This window comes from Myxocyprinus asiaticus, chromosome 33 (genome assembly GCF_019703515.2).
Source record: "Myxocyprinus asiaticus isolate MX2 ecotype Aquarium Trade chromosome 33, UBuf_Myxa_2, whole genome shotgun sequence".
NCBI classification, from domain to species: Eukaryota; Metazoa; Chordata; class Actinopteri; order Cypriniformes; family Catostomidae; genus Myxocyprinus; species Myxocyprinus asiaticus.
This window is the reverse complement of record NC_059376.1, coordinates 3821068-3841814: the sequence shown is the minus strand read 5'-3', so window position 1 is coordinate 3841814 and position 20747 is coordinate 3821068. Positions and strand designations below refer to the sequence as shown.

The window sequence follows — 20747 nt, the reverse complement described above, 5'->3', positions numbered from 1 at the left end:
GCTCTTAAAATAGGGCCCATCAGCTTTTGGAGAACTGTTTTGTTTTCAGATGAGTCCAAATTTACCTTGCATGGATTTGATGCTAGAGTATTTATCTGGAGAAAGGCAGGGGCAGAATTCCAGTTACACTGCACTAAGGGAACTATAAAGAACAGAGGTGGATATGTCAAAGTCTGGGTCTGTTTGTCTTAGAGTGGTGTCAGTGAGCTTGTGTTCACTGATGGAATTGTGAATGCTGGATGCAGACTTGCAGAAATCAGCGAAGAAATTATGTAAGAGACAGGAGTGGATCTTTCAACATGATAGCAATCCAAAGCGTACCAGCCACCTGATAAAAGTATCCTTTGCAAAAATGAAAATGAAGGTCCTAATGGCCCTCACAGAGCACTGTTCAAAACATTACAGAGCAGTGGTTCTCAACTGGTTTTGCTTGGGGACCGAGATTTTATATTGGAAATCAAGTGGCAACCCACCGTAGTAAAAATGCAACCTGTGATTAATGTATCCTAGGTCCCATTTGCTTTTATCTTGCATAGTTTTGTTCATGGTTTTCATGTAAAAGGGCATGTATCAAGTGACATTATTTTTGTTGATGTCAACAACAAAAGATACAGGAAGTTTTCTCTCCCCCCTTTTAAAAATTGAAGAGCATATTTATTTATTTGAGCCCATTATTATCCTATTAATTTCCTAATTTTTAAACATCATTCAAACAGAACATACAGTATATTAGACAGGAGGAAAGGCTCCTCATTTAAAAAAATAAAATAAAATACTAGTCAAAACACATTTTGAAACTTTAACTACAAATGTTACTGTTGTAATAAAATAATGTCTAATAGATTCTACCAGGAGATTATTTAATTTGAAACTAAATCTTTGTCAAAATATCAGTTACTTTTAATAATGTCAAATTGTGAAACAGTTTTGTAAAGGTGGTGATGTGTTACAAAAAACACTCTATTTCCTCCTCAGTGCTGTTTGGCATGTAGGGGCAGCCTACTATTTGAGAGGTTTGACTTGTCTTTCTCCGTAGCACTTTAAATTAGAAAATTGTCACTAGAATTCAAATGGGTCACATCAGTTTTGAGGTCTGCGCTCCGCAATATCGAGGGGAAGCCTGGTTGTTGCAAGCACATGCGCCAGGGAACAGAGCAGATCATTAGCGCAAGCTGATTCCGTTACTCGCACTAAAGCTTTAATTGTATCGCGCAAATATTGCAGTGCAGATGAGAAACCTTTAGCTGAATGCAAGATTATCATAAAATTTACCTCGGCAGTCCTAAACATCACTTGGGCGGCCGTCAAAAAAATTTAAATAGGAGAACCATGTCATAGTTCTTTCCCTGCTGTCCACGACCCAGTGCGAATAGACCTGTGACCCACTTTTGGGTCCCGACCCATCAGTTGAGAAACACTGCTGTCGAGCACCTATGGGAAAAAATAGAGATAAAAATGTCAGATTGTTGATGTTCTAGTGTGGATGAACTAAAAGCTTAGGTGGCTGAAACTTAAAGGAAACTTTCACCATAGCTTTTACAGAAGCTTGTTGATTCTTTGCCCTGGAATTGTCAAAAATGTCTGCGAAGGAAAGGATAGCAAACTAAATACTAACACTTGAACTATGATCTAAAATTAATGAAACCATTATCAAGTGTCCACAAATTTTTTTGTCTCGTTTTTAAACCGTATATCTCTTGTTTTATCATTTATGACCTAACAAGCTTTTGTTTGATAAATGTTTAGCTTGAAATGTTAGCATAAGTTATCTTTCTTTAAAATAAATGCCATTGGGTGTGATATTGTGTTCTCAATGTAATTCATATATTTTTAAGTGCAGCTTAGGTGTCCAAATATTTTTGGGGGGCCACTGTGTGTGTTGTGGTATCCCAACCTCATTTCGGTCCCCCACAATGCAACAGAAGCATTGCCAGTACCATGGAGACCACCCTCATTTCCAGAGTAGCCCACTGGGGATGGTGTTGGTAGGGAGATACTACCCAACCCCCTTCCGGTGCTTCACGTGTGGGAGGGAAGGGCACATGGCACAGGAATGCCCCGCCACCTACCTCACCACCTGTTGGATTCAGGAACAGGCACAAGCCTCAAAGATCACTGGGAAGGACACTGAAGCCCTGCTGGACTCTGGGAGCATGGTCACATTGGTCAAACCTGAGTTTTCTGGTCCCTCGCTCGGGACAGAAGTTGCAGTGGCTTGTATCCACAGGGTTACCTGAAACTACCCCACATCATAGGTAGCAATTATAACCCAGAGGGGTCGGTTCCAGATCCGCATAGGCATAGTAGAACAGCTTCCTGTCCCTGTACTGATTGGAAGGGACTGCCCAGGAATGTGCAAGTGATCGAAGGCCAGCTACAAGAGGAGGTAAGTAAACCTACCTACCCTTCATGATAATAAGTAAAATGCTGTATCGAGTAGATATGGTGAGGAGGGAAGTTTGTGAGCAATTACTGGTTACCAAGCCCTATGTTTCAAAGGTGCTGTACCTGGCCCACACTCACCTACTGGGAGCTCACCTTGGGGTGGAGAAAACTTATGGACAGATCCTCTTTCGTTTCTACTGGCCTGACATTAAGAGGGCAGTAGAGGACTACTGCCAACATTGTACAGAATGTCAGTTCAACAGCCCAAAGGTAACATACCAAAACATCCTTGTGCCACTACAAATAATTGAAACCCCTTTCATCAGGATTGCCCTGAATATTTTCTGACCTCTTCCAAGGTCTAGCCAGGGACACAGTTACATCCTAGTCATCCTTGACTATGCCACTCGGTAGCCGGAGGCTGTACCTCTTCGCACCGCAATTGGGAAGGCCGTTGCTAGAGAGCTGTTCTAACTATTCAGCCGGGTCAGAATCGCCAATGAAATCCTCACAGACCAGGGAATCTGTTTCATATCATCTGTGATGAAGGAGATGTGTAAAAGCCTGAAGGTAAAGCAGCTCAGAACGTCTGTCTTTCACACACAGACGGTTGGCCTAGTAGAAAGGTTTAACAAGACACTGTTACAATGTTATGGAAAATCGCTGATACTGCTGGGAAATAACTGGGACCAATTATTACCTTATGTCCTGTTCTCTGTACGTGAGGTTCCCCAGTGTTCCACTGGTTTCTCCCACTTTCAACTCCTCTATGGCAAGAGACCCAGGGGAATGCTTGACCTGGCCAAGGAAAGTTGAGAACAACAACCGTCCAGACAACACATCATCATTGAGCATGTGGAGTAGATTCATGACAGGATGACAGGAAGGTCTGGCCAGTGGTGCAAGAACACATGCAACAGGCCCAACTGCAACAGCTGAGCTCTTCTCTCCAATCACCCCAGATGTGAAAATAGGTAGTCATCTATCTCTCCTCCCAACAGATCCAAAGGCTGAAGGAACTTCAGATTTTGATATTGTGACCAAGGTTATAATAGTTTTGGATTTTAAATGTAGTTTTAATTTTTATTTCGTTTTAAATTTCAAATTATTATTTAATTTAGTTTCAGTTATTTTACCAACTGTGTTTGTTAGTTTTAGTTTAGTTTTAGTTTTCCAATTAATTTTAGATTTCATTTTTATTTTAGTATATCAATATATTTTATTAATATTATTTTTATTTCTATTTCAGTTAAAACAGATGAGTAAATGACTTGGCAGGGGACAACTTTGTGTTATGTTTTAAATTAAACTATTTCCTATTCAGTCCAGATTACACAGTTGTAACACAACTTCACAGAAGAAGGGAAGGAGAACACAGGGAAGCGGGTTTTCCAGGCTCAGGTAAGACTTTTAATCAGCCACTTCAATGCTTCACAACTTTACAAACTCATCAGCTTCACAGGCATGTAGACTTTTGAACACATTAGTTTCACAAAATACAACAGTTAAAACACAACATCTTCAGGAGCACCGTGGCCTTCCTTGTACCAGACTCTCTCTCCCTCTCTGCTGGTGGCGTGGCTACTTATATGCCGCTCTCCCCATGCTCACTGGAATTAGAGACAGGTGTTACACATAATCTAGCTCAGGTGCAAGAACCCTTACCGGTTTCTCTCTCTCCGGATGGATGCTTGTCAACGCCCCCACTGCCACATATCCCCACCGCCTGACTCAGGCCAGGGAGACATCTGGCCTGTCTACCACTCCCCCCCCACCCCCCCATTTCTGGAAAGGAAGTCGGCGACAGCCATCTGCGCTCCCGGTCTGTGGACCACCTTGAAATTAAATGGCAGAAGAGCCAGATACCAACGGGTGATCCGCGCATTGGTATCCTTCATGCGGTGGAGCCATTGGAGTGGGGCATGATCCGAGCAGAGGGTGAAGGCCTGCCCCAACAGGTAGTACTGGAGAGTGAGAACCGCCCACTTGATGGCGAGACACTCCTTCTCTACGGTGCTGTACTTAGTCTCCTTCAGCGAGAGCTTGCGGCTAATGTACAGCACCGGGAGCTCCTCCCCCTCCACCACCTGTGAGAGTACGGCTTGCAGCCCTCTGTCTGAAGTGTCCGTCTGCAAGACAAAAGGGAAAGAGAAATCAGGTGAATGTAAAAGCGGCCTGCCGCAGGCTTTAACCTGCATGAACGCCTGTTGACATTGCTCCGTCCACTGGACCGGGTCTGGAGCTCCCTTTTTAGTGAGATCAGTCAGCGAGCTGGTGACATCTGAATAATTGGGCACGAATCTCCTATAATAGCCAGCCAGCCCCAGGAACTGTCTCACCCCCTTTTTGGTCTTGGGCCTTGGACAGGTCGCAATCGCCACAGTCTTGTCAATTTGGGGACGCACTTGCCCGTAGCCCAAGTGGAACCCCAGATACCATACCTCCACCCGCCCAATCGCGCACTTCTTAGGGTTTGCTGTGAGTCCCGCTCGATTCAGCGATCTCAGAACTGCCCTCAGATGCTACATGTGCCGCTGCCAATCATTGCTGTAAATGATGATGTCATCTAAGTAGGCAGAGGCGTAAGCTGAATGCGGTCTGAGGATTCGGTCCATGAGACGCTGAAACGTAGCCAGGGCACCAAACAAACCGAATGGAAACATCACAAATTGGTGTAACCCAAATGGCGTGGAGAAGGCTGTTTTATCACGGGAAGTTGGTGTCAAGGGGATCTGCCAATAACCCTTTGTCAAATCCAGTGTCGAATAAAATCGAGCAGTGCCCAACTGATCAAGCAACTCATCAATGTGAGGCATTGGGTATGTGTCAAATTTAGACACAGCATTGACTTTTCTATAATCCACACAGAACCGTACAGACCCGTCGCTCTTAGGAACTAGAACAGCTGGGCTGGACCAGTCGCTGTGGGATTCCTCTATTACCCCCATATCGAGCATTGCATCCAATTCTTCCCGGACAATTTTCTTTTTGTGCTCGGGCAATCGGTAGGGACAGCTACGTACCACCACCCCCGGCTCGGTCTCGATGTGGTGCTGTATGAGGTTCGTACGACCCGGTAGAGGGGAAAGCACATCCGCAAACTCCTTTTGCAACTCGGCAACCTCTGCAAGTTGATACACGAAAATTACTAATAACACTGAACCAGGTGATGTTAACTCAGACTGTCATTAGATCAATGTGTGTGTATGTAGTAGTATGTAGTGTGTAGATGTAAATGTCTTCAGTCAGACAGAATTTTCTTGTTGATTTTGAGGAACACTCTTTGTTCCAGTGATGTGGTGGCCCTGTTCCTCACCCCTAATGATAACTGCCCACACACTGAAAAATCCATTCAACAAAGGCTTAGGGCACACACTAAGTCTAGTGCCACAGGGACTAACCTGGGATACACAGCCTCCCATGCTCGCCAGAACTGGATTGGTAATTCTACTTGCACTCCCATTTTTACCTCTTCCAGGTATTTTTTTCAGTTGAGAGTGTATACTTTTGAATCTGGTGTGTTCTTATCCAGCAGTCAAGTCAGTCTCCAAATGGAATACAAAACACCTGTAATGCTGGAGAAGAGTGCGTGAGGTCTGAACACCATCTAGAGTGCTGTTGTCATCCCTGCCACCCATGTCAGGTGAAGGCGATGCCTGGTTATATTGTGTTGCCGACTGGATCACAAATGACTCTGCTGCATTCTTTAGTGGCTCCATTTTCTTGGACAGAAGGATAACAGAAATGGTTGGATCCATCAGACATGCAGCTGATTGTGTTGAATCAAACCCAAAATACTCTGGGTTTAGTACAAAAGGCAAACCTGTTACAGAGGGACTTCAGCATTATTTGTGCCAGTTGCCAGTTGAGAAACAACTAGACATTTTGATTTGTCTATCAATGCACAATATTCAAAAAAATGCCCAAACTCCACTGGTACATCTTCTTCTGGCCATGATGTTTCTCGTTTGAAACTCATCAGTAGGTGGCATGTTTGTGATGCAGTACGTGGAGACGTTAAAATAAACAAAAACAGTTTTGTAACATGCAAGTCCAAGTATTAAAAACAAAAACAGATTTTTTTTTTTTTTTTTAATGAACATTTCTATTTCATTTTAGTTCGTTTTGAAGCAATGTATGATAGTTTCAGTTTAGTTTTAGTTTTTTGGAAAATTTTAGTTTTGATTTTAATTTGGTTTTTTTAGGTTATTTTTTGGAATTTCGTTTCAGTTTGTTTTAGTTTCAGCTAACTATAATAACCTTGATTGTGACAGAGCCAGGGAAGATAGTAAGGCTCCGACCTTACAGGATCTCAGAGGCTCGATGAGAGGCCATCAGGCAAGAGGTTCATAAAATGTTGAAGATAGGTGTTATAGAAGAGTCTCACAGCACTTGGTCCAGTCCAATTGACCTAGTGCCAAAGCCAGACAGAAATATCAGATTATGCAATGACTATAGAAAATTAAATGAAGTCTCTGTTTGATACTTACCCCATGCCCAGGATAGATTAATTAATTGAGCAGCTGGGTCCAGCCAGATTCATATCAACACTCGACCTGACAAAGGGATATTGGCAGGTGCCCTTAACCCCACAAGCAAAGGTAAAAAAACAGCCTTCTCCATTCTGGAGGGGGCATTCCAGTACCAGGACCATTCTTACCTATCCATGTCAACAGAGCCCCTGCCACCTTCCAGAGACTCATGGACCAAGTACTGTGATCTAACCGTGAGTATGCTGCTGCATATTTTGACGATATTGTGATTCACAGCAGGTTCTGGGAAGATCATCTGGCCCATCTAGAAGCTGTTCTGCCCTATGGAGAGCTGGCCTTATGGCGAATCCTACCAAGTGCTCACTGGCCCAAGAGGAAGCCAACTACCTAGGATACACAGTTGGAAGGGGGAATGTGAAGCACCAGCTCATGAACATTGATGCATTCACAACATAAACTAAGAAAAAGGTGAGAACCTTCCTGGGGCTTGTAGGTTATTACCGGCAGTTTATCCCTAACTTTGCCTTTCTAGCAGCACCACTAAATGATCTGACTTGGAAAACCCTACCTAACCAGTTAAAGTGGACCAAGGAAGCTGAACAGACCTTTGATGCTTTGCAAAGAGCCCTCTGCTGTAAGCTGATCTTACAAGCTCCCGACTTCAACAAAGCTTTCCTGTAACAAACTGACACGAGTTAAAAAACCAGTCAACTATATTATTTGCTGCCTCATGAAAGGAGTTATGCCACAATAGAAAAAGAATGCCTAGCTGTGAAGTGGGCTATTGACAAACTGAGGTACTACCTGTTTTGGGGGAAATTTATCCTTGTGACTGACCACACCCCACTAAAATGGATGGCTCAGAACAAAAGAAAAAATTAAAGAGTAACCCGATGGTTCATTCAATTACAGGACTTCCAGACTGTGGTAGAACATTGAACATAAAAGTCACAAGGAAATGCTGACGCCATGTCCAGAAAGAATGACTGCCGCTGGATGGGTGCTCACTGCAGTGGCCTGGAGCTGGAAAGGGGGTATGGGGTATCCTGACCTCAGTTTGGTCCCCCTCAGTGCAACAGAAGCATTGCCAGCACCATGGAGAGCACCCCCATTTCTAGAGTAGGCCTCTGGGGATGGTGTTGGACAAAAGATACTACACTAGAGGTGATCAGGACTCACACTGGTTTGCTGCATCTCCCCACTGGCCATCAGGTAGTATTCAGCAGCTCACAATTAAGCCAGGACAGAGATGCCTCAGAGTGTGTGAGACTGGGAGCATGAGCAGTTTGATGAACTTATCTAGACTGACCCAATAAAAGGAGAAAGGAATCTCCCCACACCAAGGACGTGAGTGCCTTACAGAATATCTTACTGATGTCTCCTCTACCTCTTTCCTCACTAGGACGATGTCCAGTGAATGCCACGTAAAGAGACAAAGAAGACCTGAGTTGTAGTTCCACCACCTTCCCTTGCCTGCACATTTTTAATAAATTTTAGTTGATTTCAATGCATTCCTGTCATCTGTTGTTTTGTTCTTGTAAACTGTGCTGAACCACAACCTTTTGCTGAGCAGGCTGCCACAATATGTATGTGTGTGTGTATGTGTATGTGTGTGTGTGTGTGTGTGTGTGTGTGTGTGTGTGTGTATATATATATATATATATATATATATATATATATATATATATATATATATATACAGTTAAAGTCAGAAGTTTACATACACCTTAGCTAAATACATTTAAACTCAGTTTTTCACAATTCCTGACATTTAATCATAGAAAACATTCCCTGTCTTAGGTCAGTTTGGATCACTATTTTAAGAATGTGAGATTATTTATTTCAGCTTTTATTTCTTTCATCACATTCCCAGTGGGTCAGAAGTTTACATACACTTTTTAATATTTGGTAGCATTGCCTTTAAATTATTTAACTTGGGTCAGTCATTTTGGGTAGCCTCCTACAAGCTTCTCACAATAAGCTGGTGGAATTTTGGCCCATTCTTCCAGACAGAACTGGTGTAACTGAGTCAGGTTTGTAGGCCTCCTTGCTCGCACACACTTTTTCAGTTCTGCCCACAAATTTTCAACCTCAATTGGATTGAGGTCAGGGCTTTGTGATGACCACTCCAATACCTTGACTTTGTTGTCCTTAAGCCATTTTACCACAACTTTGGAGGTATGCTTGGGGTCATTGTCCATTTGGAAGACCCATTTGCGACCAAGCTTAAACTTCCTGGCTGATGTCTTGAGATGTTGCATCAAAATATCTACATAATTTTCCTTCCTCATGATGCCATCTATTTTGTGAAGTGCACCAGTCCCTCCTGCAGCAAAGCACCCACACAACATGATGCTGCCACCCCCATGCTTCACGGTTGGGATGGTGTTCTTCAGCTTGCAAGCCTCACCCTTTTTCCTCTAAACATAATGATGGTCATTTTGGCCAAACTGTTAAATTTTTATGTCCAGAGGACATTTCTCCAAAAAGTAAGATCTTTGTCCCCATGTGCACTTGCAAACTGTAATCTGGCTTTTTTATGGCAGTTTTGGAGCAGTAGCTCCTTCCTTGCTGATCAGCCTTTCAGGTTATGTCTATATAGGACTTGTTTTACTGTGGATATAGATACTTGTCTACCTGTTTCCTCCAGCATCTTCACAAGGTCCTTTGCTGTTGTTCTGGTATTGATTTGCACTTTTTGCACCAAACTAAGTTCATCTCTAGGAGACAGAATGCATCTCCTTCCTGAGCAGTATGATGGCTGCGTGGTCCCATGGTGTTTATACTTGCGTATTATTGTTTGTACAGATGAACATGTTACTTTCAGGCATTTAGAAATTGCTCCCAAGGATGAACCAGACTTGTGGATGTCCCAAAGAAATTTCTGAGGTAATTGTCTAAAGTCTTCACATTCTTTTCTGGAATTTTCCAAGCTGCTTAAAGGCACAGTTAACTTAGTGTATGTAAACATCTGACCCACTGGAATTGTGATATATTCATTTAAAAGTGAAACAATCTGTCTGTAAACAATTGATGGATAAATTACTCATGTCATGCACAAAGTAGATGTCCTAAATGACTTGCCAAAATGATAGTTTGCTAATATTAAATCTGTGGAATGGTTAAAAAATTAGTTTTAATGACTTCAAACTAAGTGTATGTAAACTTCTGACTTCAACTGTATATATATGTATATACATACATTATATTATATACACACTGGCAGCCAAAAGTTTGGAATAATGTACAGAATTTGCTCTTATGGAAAGAAATTGGTACTTTTATTCACCAAAGTGGCATTCAACTGATCACAATGTCTGGACATTAATAATGTGAAAATTTACTATTACAATTTGAAAAAAAATGTCAGAACTTCTTAAACTACTTCAAAGAGTTCTCAGCAAAAATCCTCCATGTGCAGCAATGACAGCTTTAAAGATCCTTGGCATGCCAGCTGTCAGTTTGTCCAGATACTCAGGTGACATTTCACCTCATGCTTCCTGCAGCACTTACTATAGGTGTGGCTGTCTAGTCGGGCACTGCTCACGCACCTTACAGCCTTGCTGATACCACAGAAGCTCAGTGGGGTTAAGATCCATAACACTCTTTTCCAATTATCTGTTGTCCAATGTCTTTGTTTCTTTGCCCACTCTAACCTTTTCTTTTTGTTTTTCTGTTTCAAGAGTGGCTTTTTCTTTGCAATTCTTTCCCATAAGGCCTGTACCCCTGAGTCTTCTCTTTACTGTTGTACATGAAACTGGTGTTGAGCAGGTAGAATTCAATAAAGCTGTCAGCTGAGGATAATCTATTTCTCAAACTAGAGACTCTGTACTTATCCTCTTGTTTAGTTGTACATCTGGCCTTCCACATCTCTTTCTGTCCTTGTTAGAGCCAGTTGTACTTTGTCTTTGAAGACTGTAGTGTACACCTTTGTATGAAATCTTTTTTTTTTTTTTTTTTTTTGGCAATTTCAAGCATTGTATAGCCTTCATTCCTCAAAATAATGATTGACTGATGAGTTTCTAGAGAAAGCTGTTTCTTTTTTGACATTTTTGACCTAATATTGACCTTAAGATATGCCAGTCTATTGAATACTGTGGCAACACAAAAACAAACACAAAGACAATGTTAAGCATCATTTAACAAACCAAATAGCTTTCAACTGTGTTTGATATAATGGCAAGCAATTTTCTAGTACCAAATTAGCAATTTAGCATGATTACTCAAGGATAAGGTGTTGGAGTGATGGCTGCTGCAAATGGGGCCTGTCTAGATTTGATCAAAAATGACTTTTTTCAAATAGTGATGGTGCGTAATGTGTGTGTGTGTGTGTGTATACAGGTACTGTATATATCGGCCTGTTGACAATATTGCAATGTAAACAAACAAAACAAAACAAGCAAACCAATATACTGAATACAAACAACAACAGAGCCCAATTCAACAGTATAGGCCATATTGATGGTATGTTATTGAAAAAGAGGAATGTGATCCACCAGACAGTCCGAACAGAATGGCTGAGTCCGAAACCAAAGGTAGCTGTCTTGTTGCCTCGCTACCCTATCAGTTAATGACTCAATAGACAGCGTTTGCGTATGAAGGTACCTCTAGAAACTGGTTTTGGACACGCTACGGAGGCAGCATAACCTCACATCGTTGCTAAGATACCAGCAACTGATTAACGCCATCTGGTGTCCACTAAAGGTAACATGTCTTCATTCATCCAACCGAACCACAATGGTTTAATAATCTACACTGTAAAAAAATAAATGTATTTTTACAGAGAAAATACAGTATAATTGAACATTCATTTCTCATTTTTCAATAAAAGTGTTAATTTCCCCTAAAATTTTTTTATAAATATTCACACCAAATTAACCTTTCCAGCAAATATTGCTTATGAAGTTATGTATTGAACTTTATTCGATACTTTATTTGCAGAACAAGATATTCATGCTGTACTCATATAATGAAGAAACTCAACAAAGAATTTTAAGTGTAAAAGTTAATCTGAAGTTTAGTACACTCCAAAGTAAAATGTGTTTTTTTCTGCTCATTCAGTTCACTTCATTAAAATGAAAGCAACACAATTTCAATTTTTGAAATATACTTATTGTAGAAATTTTAAATGTAAGTTTACTTAATCCATTTGTTTTGGGATTTCTATAACTGTAAAACATTTCCATATTTAAACAGAAAAAGAATGTAAAAATGCTACAGTAAAAAAATGTTAATTGGATAACCTTAACATATATAGTAAGTATATATTAATTTTTCACTTTTTGAAAAAATAAATGTTTTTAGATATTCAAGTCTAATATAATTAAAGGTAAAACATTATATTATGTCTAACAGGAAATACATGTTCTTTTACGGTAAACTATTGTTAAAATTACGGTAAAAAACAATAACTGGGTATTCCCAGAAGTCCCTGCGTGAGCCATCACATTATATTCATTATATTTTGTGGAAATAGATATGTTTCTTCTTTTTTATATATATCAGTCATGTACATTGTGGTGTTCTGTGTTGTATTTTATGTAGTTTGATTAATTTTTATTACATTGTTTTAGTGTCACATTTGTTACCCTGATGGTGTTTTGTGTTTGTGTGAGTGACACTGTGCATGTTTCAGTGTCTACATGTTTATTAATAATTGCTCTTGGAAGGAACACTCATGATTAATTTTGAGTCATCATGTTGCCTTCTGTTGTTACTTTGTGTTAGAAAAATATAAAGTAAAAACAGATATTTGTAGTTCCAGATGGCTGATATATTAAGTTTATAACATTTTATAATATTAACAGTAGTGAACTGTAAATATACAGTATTTTACTGTAGATTTCCCCCCAAGCATGCTTTACATGAGACTTGATTGAAATTAAGAGCTATTTTATGTGTTTTTGTGCAAGACGAATAAAGGTATTTAATGGTCTGTTGAGATTTAGAAGAGTTTCTGTAATGTTGGAGTTTTGGGGGTTACCACTGTGGTGAAGAGTTGAGGTTGAGCTTACAGTAAGACTTACAATAATAAGTCTAAATGCATTTAAAATGCATAGTGGATCTCTTATGGTTAAAAAACTGAAAAGTATTTGTTGGCGAGGCACAGTAGTTACAGTAAAAACATGTTGCTGTTTTACTTAATGAATGGTCTAACAATGTTAATTCTATTTACAGTAAATGTTTATTTTTATTTTTTTTAATAAATGGTCTACAAATGTTTGTTTTTTTAAATGATCAGTCAAAATATATAATTTAATTTTATAGCTGAAATGTTCTTTTAAATTAAATGTCATTTCAACTGACAGTGTTAACATGCAATTTGTAATTACAATTTAAACATGTTATTTTAGTTTGTTGAAACACCTATTTCATTTTGCAGTCTAAACATGTTAATTCACGTTCTAAAAGTGTTGTTTCAGTTTATAGTAAACATTTTGCACCCTGTGCTGCCATGCATTTACCATTATTTTACATAGTTAATTTTTACAATGTAGAACAAAATCAAGAAAGTTTTGTCGATACCCAAGTGTATATTTAATAACTTCAATGCTACTTTCTCGCTAGAAATTTAATCAAAAGTTGGAAAAAGTGAATAATACACATTTATACACAAATTGACTTTCAACTGCCTCTTTGGCCGCCATTTTTTTCTTCAGCTCTGCCATTGTGGAATAGTATGCATGGGATTGTGGGATTTCATAGGCAGCGAAGGATACATCTGTGCTACCTTCAAAAATAGATCAGATAAAGGTATCTCAGTAGACAGGATGTGACATGAACATTGGATTCGGAAATCCCTTGGTCCCTTCCTACATCCGTATACAGCCTCCAGAGGCAGCATTTTCCTGCTTTCAGACGCAGCCATTGAGTGCAAGTGGAAAGATTAAATGTCCAAAGAAGAGGTCCCTGCTGGAGTCATGAAACAAACCGCTACTACCTGCAGATCTAAGGCGTGGATCATGGATAAATGGCACAATATCAAACCGCAAGCACAATGTGTTCAGCCAGGGCAGAGAGCTCTTGAGTCAGGGGTGGATGGAAGGCATTAGAATAGAAGGCATTTCTATTGACTGCTAGTCATGACAACGAACCCCACAGTGCAAAAATTGTCATAACTTAAAACATATAAAACCACAGTAAATGTGATAAGTGGATTTTTTAGAGAAAGCACTAAAATAAGCACTTCATAGCTCAGACAAATAACATGTCCAAAAACTTTTTTTCCCAACACAGAGATGTTAGTGTAAAATGTACATGAAAGTACAAGGGAAAGTGTGTATTTTAGGTGCTGTGACAAGTCATAAAGCATAAAGATCTTAATCACCTTTCAACGTTTTTCTATAAGTGCAAATAAACTATTGTCTTAGTTAATATGAGGTTGTGAAAACAACAAGTATAATAATAATATATTATATACAGTTGTGTTCAAAAGTTTGCATACCCTTGGAGAATTGGTAATATATGAACCATTTTTAAAGAAAACATGAGTGAGCAGGCAAAACACATTTATTTTATTTCTTATGGGATTCATATTCAACTGTAGGTTATAACAGAATGGCACAATCATAAAACAAAACATGGCAACAAAGAAAAAAAATGAAATGACCCCTGTTCAAAAGTCTGCATACCCTTAGTTCTTATTACTGTGTATTGCCCCCTTTAGCATCAATGACAGCATGCAGTCTTTTGTAATAGTTGTCTATGAGGCCCCAAATTCTTGCAGGTGGTAAATGCCTCCATGTCATGCAAAGTCTTTGGTCGTCTTGCATGAACCGCACGCTAGAGATCTCCCCAGAGTGGCTCGATGATATTAAGGTCAGGAGACTGTGATGGCCACTCCAGAACCTTCACCTTTTTCTGCTGTAACCACTGGAGGGCCAACTTGGCCTTATGCTTAGGGTCATTGTCGTGCTGGAAAATCCAAGAGTGTCCCATGCACAGCTTTCATGCAGAAGGATGCAAATTGTCTGCCAGTATTTTCTGATAACATGCTGCATTCATATTGCCATCAATTTTCACAAGATTCCCCGTGCCTTTAGAGCTCACACACCCCCAAATAATCAGTGAGCCACCACCATGCTTCACAGTGGGGATGGTATTCTTTTCACTATAGGCCTTGTTGACCCCTCTCCAAACATAGCGCTTACATTTGTGACCATAAAGCTCTATTTTGGTCTCGTCACTCCAAATTACAGTGTGTCAGAAGCTGTGAGGCATGTCAAGGTGTTGTCAGGCATATTGTAACCGGGCTTTTTGTGGCATTGGCGCAGTAAAGGCTTCTTTCTGGAAACTCAACCATGCAGCTCATTTTTGTTCAAGTATTGTCGTATTGTGCTCCTTGAAACAACCACACGTCTTTTTCCAGAGTAGCCTGTATATCTCCAGAGGTTACATGTGGGTTTTTCTTTGTATCCTGAACAATTCTTCTGGCAGTTGTGGCTGAAATCTTTCTTGGTCTACCTGACCTTGGTTTGGTATCAAGAGTTCCCCGAATTTTCCACTTCTTCATAAGTGATTGAACAGTACTGACTGGCATTTTGAAGGCTTTGGATATCTTTAAATATCCTTTTCCATCTTTATAAAGTTCCATTATCTTGTTACGCAGGTCTTTTGACAGTTCTTTTCTGCTCAGTATCTAGCCTGCGCAGTGCATCCACATGAGAGCTAAAAAACTCATTGTCTATTTATACACAGACACTAATTACAATTTAAAAAGCCACAGGTGTGGGAAATTAACCTTTAATTGCCATTTAAACCTGTGTGTGTCATCTTGTGTGTCTGTAACAAGGTCAAACATTCAAGGGTATGTAAACTTTTGATCGGGGCCATTTGTGTGATTTCTGTTCTCATTATGATTTAAAAAGGAGCCAAACAACTATGTGATGATAAATGGCTTCATATGATCACTATCCTTAAATAAAAGATCAAAATCAATGTTAAAATTTCAGAATTTCTGCCAGGGTATGCAAACTTTTGAGCACAATCATAAAATCTTTTTTTAAATAGTTAGATGAAGAAAGAGTCACAAAGCAGGACACTAATGACAATGCTTAAAATTTCATGTAAATTACTCACATAACTATGTGTAAATGTTTATTTAAAAAAATAAAATAAGTTGGTCAGAATATGTACATATATAAATATAAACAAATATAAATACAAGTAAAACAAAATAAACATACCTCTTAAAGTGTAGATCTTTACAGATATTTTGCAGATTATTTGTTCATATTTATATTCTGAGTTTGTTGTGTCTTTATATCTGCAGTGTTTTAATTCCTTCCTCAGATTTTTCTTGAGAAAAAGTGAAAAGCCCAGTGCTTTGACAAGCACTGTTTCTGCTATCCTTTAAACAATGTAAGCCTCAAAGACTCAAATATCCACAAAGTAATGTTTTTCTGCAATTTGTTATATGTAAGCATAATTCAGCAAGCAGCACTTCAGCTCCCAGTAATGCTTTGCGGTATGAATAAATTTAGCAAATGGCAATGTACTGCTCATAGCTTTACTGTTTGTAGATTTATATATGCTGCTGTTACTGTATACAGGATACTGTTACTGTATAACTTGCAGTTATTTGTCATTTTGTAATTATTCAGAGCTCATCTCATACTTAATATGTTGTCTTTGGTTGTCACCATTACTGTGATTTTTTATGTCAAATAGTGAGGTCCACGCAAGATACTGAGTTACTGCGCACATACGGAAAAGCGCTATGATGAGTAAGTACTATCAAAATAAAAGTCATTACAGTTTTTCAGAATAAAAGCCAGAATAAACAGCTTTACCATACAGAGTTTTTTGAACATTCACTTCTGTAATGGGGTCCGCGCAGGCATGTTTATATCGCCTGTAGGATGTGCCAGTACTTGCGCAGTAACGGGCCAGCCCAAATTACCCAGCAGCCCACCGGGAAAACACCCGGTGCTCCCTATAGCCAGTCCACCCCTGCTCACAGTTACAGACTAGCATGCAATAAAGCACGAACATTTTTTGGATTGGATACAAGGATGTGTGTATTATGAGACAGTTAAAACACAAATTAAAAGTAACAAAACAGAAGATAAACAAGCATATTTAGTGCATTATTAAAGCGGCAGCATTTGGTAAACAGACTTCCAGTATCCAGGAAGATGGCAAGTCAAAAAAATGACTTGCCAAGACTTCAGTGAAATCTTTGTGTGATGACACATTAGTGCTTTTTTACTCGCCCGTTGTGAGTTGTTGTCATAACTAATCTAATGACACGCTCTTTTAGACTTCAATTAAGAATGTCCTCACACTTACAATAGGGAGATTTTAACAGATTTTGTTAAAATTACTGGGCACTCACACACACAGACTTGTGTTCGATCATGCTGTAAAATTATCAGTTATATATATATATATATATATATATATATATATATATATATATATATATATATATATATATATATACATTTTATTTTATTTCTTTCTTTCTTATATTTTTTGTAAAATAGTTTTTGGGTTTTAAGGTGAGTGTGGTACCTGCAGCGACGGGCAACTCTCTCTCATCCAATAGATGAACAGCACTGCTGGCCAAAACCACACTCTTATTCTCAGAGCCTGAAATACAAGACACACACGGTTCATTGATGAATAGGTTATACTCACAGATAACATAGCTTTCTTTATTACAGCAGGTTAAAGAAACTGATTTCACACTTTCACAAGCAACTTGCAGTGCATTCAAGGCATGCATTATACAGTATCAGCTAGGGTTGTCACAATACAAAAATGTCAGTAGTCAGTACCAATACAAGTAAAATTTCACAATTCTCGATACCAATTTCGATACCACAAAATGGTAAAATGCTCTTGAACACACTCCTTTAGGATATTTAACAACGTGAAATGTATCAATGTAAATAATAAATTAAAAGAAATGCATGTTTCCTTAAAGAGTTTCAAATCAAATCAAATCACTTTTATTGTCACACGGCCATATGCACAAGTGCAATGGTGTGTGAAATTCTTGGGTGCAGTTCCAAGCAACATAGCAGTCGTGACAGTGATGAAACATATACCAATTTACAATAAACATCAGATTAAAACAACACAATTTAAAGTCTAATATACACATAATTACACACAACACAATATACAAATAATAACATACACTGTACAGTATACAATACACACAATATAGATACACATTATTCAATAAAAAAAGTATATATAGAATGTACAGTAGGTTGTATTGTACTGTATTGACATTCAGGCTGTCGGTTGATAGTAAGTTGTTAAGAGTGAATATAATATAATAATAATATAATTTATGACAGACCGGTGTGAGATATAAGAGTAAGAGTAATAAAGTGCAGTGCTGATGTATTTTGAACGTGGGAGATCAAGAGTTCAAAAGTCTGATTGCTTGGGGGAAGAAGCTATCATGAAGTCGGCTGTTGCGGGTCCTGATGCTGCAATACCGCCTGCCTGATGGTAGCAGTGAGAACAGCCCATGGCTCGGGTGGCTGGAGTCTCTGATGGTCCTCCGAGCTTTTTTTCACACACCGCCTGGTATATATGTCCTGGAGGGAGGGAAGCTCACCTCCGATGATGTGTCTGGCAGTTCGCACCACCCTTTGCAGTGCTTTGCGGTTGTGGGTGGTGCTATTGCCATACCAGGCGGAGATGCAGCCAGTCAGGATGCTCTCTGCAGTGCAGGTGTAGAACCATGTGAGGATGTGGCGGTTCATTCCAAACTTCCTCAGCCATCTCAGGAAGAAGAGATGCTGATGAGCCTTCTTCACAACGACTTCAGTGTGGATGGACCATGTGAGTTCCTCAGTGATGTGGACACCCAGGAACTTGAAGCTGCTTACTCTCTCCACTGGTGCTCCATTGATGGTGATGGGGCTGTGTTCTCTGTCTTTTCTTCTGAAGTCCACCACAAGCTCCTTTGTCTTACTGACGTTGAGGGAGAGGTTGTGCTCCTGACACCAGTGTGTCAGAGTGTGCACCTCCTCTCTGTAGGTTTCATTATTGTCAGTGATCAGACCTACTTAATGATGGCATTGGAGCTATGTGTTGCCACACAGTCATGTGTGTACAAGGAATACAAGAGTGGGCTGAGAACACAGCCCTGTGGGGCTCCAGTGTTGAGGGTCAGTGATGAGGAGATGTTGCTGCCTATTCTAACCACCTGGCGTCTGCTTGACAGGAAGTCCAGGATCCAGCTGCACAGCGAGCTGTTTAAGCCCAGAGCCCGGAGTTTCTCATCAAGCTTGGAGGGCACTATGGTGTTGGATGCTGAGCTGTAGTCTACAAACAACATTCTCACATAAGTGTTCTTTTTTTCCAGGTGGGAGAGAGCAGTGTGTATTGTAGATGCAATGGCATCATCAGTGGAGCGGTTGTTGCAGTAAGCAAACTGCAGTGGGTCTAGAGAGAGAGGCAGCACAGAGCAGATGTAATCTCTGATTAGTCTCTCAAAGCATTTGCTGATGATGGGGTCAGAGCAACAGTATGTCAGTCATTTAAGCAAGTGATGTTGGATTGCTTTGGAACAGGCACAATGGTGGACATTTTAAAGCATGTGGGGACTACAGACAAAAATGTCCATAAAAACACCAGCCAGTTGGTTCGCGCACGCTCTGATGACGCGGCCCGCGGCTTTGCGGATATTCACCCGTCTGAAGGATCGGATTACATCCGCTACAGAGACGGAGAGTGAACTAACCTCTGTAGCTTCAGCCGCGAGAGCTCTCTCCGCGAGGTCGGTGTTATTTCCCTCAAAACGAGCATAAAAAGTGTTTAGCTCATCCGGAGAGATGCAGCAGTGTTCATGGCAGAGTTTTTATTCCCTTTAAAGTCCGTGATGATGTTAATTCCCTACCACATGCTTCTAGAGTTGGTGGTGTTAAACTGTCCTTCAATCTTGTTCCTGTACTGACGTTTTGCTGTTCTGATTGTTTATGCTCCTCTGCGTTCCCGGAATTAAAAGCGGAGGTCCACACATTAAGTGCCGTGCAAACATCGCTATTAATCCATGGCTTCTGGTTCAGATAGATCCATATTGTTCTGGTCGGAACGACGTCCTCTATGCACTTTCTGATGAAACACATTACGCTATCAGCATAAAGCTCGATGCCGTCATCAGAGGCAGACCGGAACATCTCCCAGTCCGCGTGATCAAAACAGTCTTGTAGCGTAGAGTCTGATTGGTCCGACCAGCACTGGATCGTTCTGAGGGTGGGTGGTTTCAGTTTCTGCCTGTAAGCGGGCAGAAGCAGAATGGAAGAGTGGTACCATTTGTCAAATGGTGGGTGGGGGAGGGATTTGTAGCCATCCCGGAAGGGAGAGTAGCAATGGTCCAAAACCCGGTCCCCTCGTGTATTGAAACTGATGTGTTGGTGGTATTTTGGTGCGACTGATTTGAAACTGGCTTTATTAAAGTCCCCGGTCACAATGAACGTGGCCTCAGGGTGCACGGTTTCCTGCTTGCTTATTATCCCGTCCAGTTCCTTGAGTGCCCGGTCTGTGTCGGCTTGTGGGGGGATGTACACAGCAGTGATAATGATCGCTGTGAATTCCCTCGGTAGCCAGAATGGTCGACACAGAAGCATGAGAAATTTCAGATCAGGAGAGCAGAAAGACTTGATAGAATGTATGTTCCTCTGATCACACCAGGATTTGTTGATCATAAAACATCACCACAACCTCTGCTTTTACCTGAGAGGTCTTTTGCTCTATCTGCTCGGTGTACGGAGAACCCCGCGGGTTCGATGGCTGAGTCTGGAATCTCCGCAGACATCCAGGTTTCTGTAAGGCAGATAATGCAGCAGTCCCTCATCTCTAGTTGGAAAGAGATCCACGCTTTCAGCTCGCAGAGCTTGTTAT

The 20747-nt window shown here is 40.3% G+C and overlaps 1 protein-coding gene across 2 annotated transcripts in view; it reads left to right on the top strand.

The window, feature by feature from the left end:
- Nucleotides 1–20747, top strand: part of LOC127424745 (leucine-rich repeat and transmembrane domain-containing protein 1) — a 78748-nt gene that overhangs the window by 37404 nt on the left and 20597 nt on the right. Inside the window, exon 5 of one of the 2 annotated variants that reach the window (XR_007894509.1) lies at nucleotides 11820–11964. The exons of the other annotated variant lie outside the window; for it this stretch is intronic. The gene's annotated coding sequence lies outside the window, so the exon portion shown is untranslated. Of the gene's footprint in view, nucleotides 1–11819; nucleotides 11965–20747 lie in introns of those variants that run through there. 2 annotated transcript variants of the gene reach the window in all.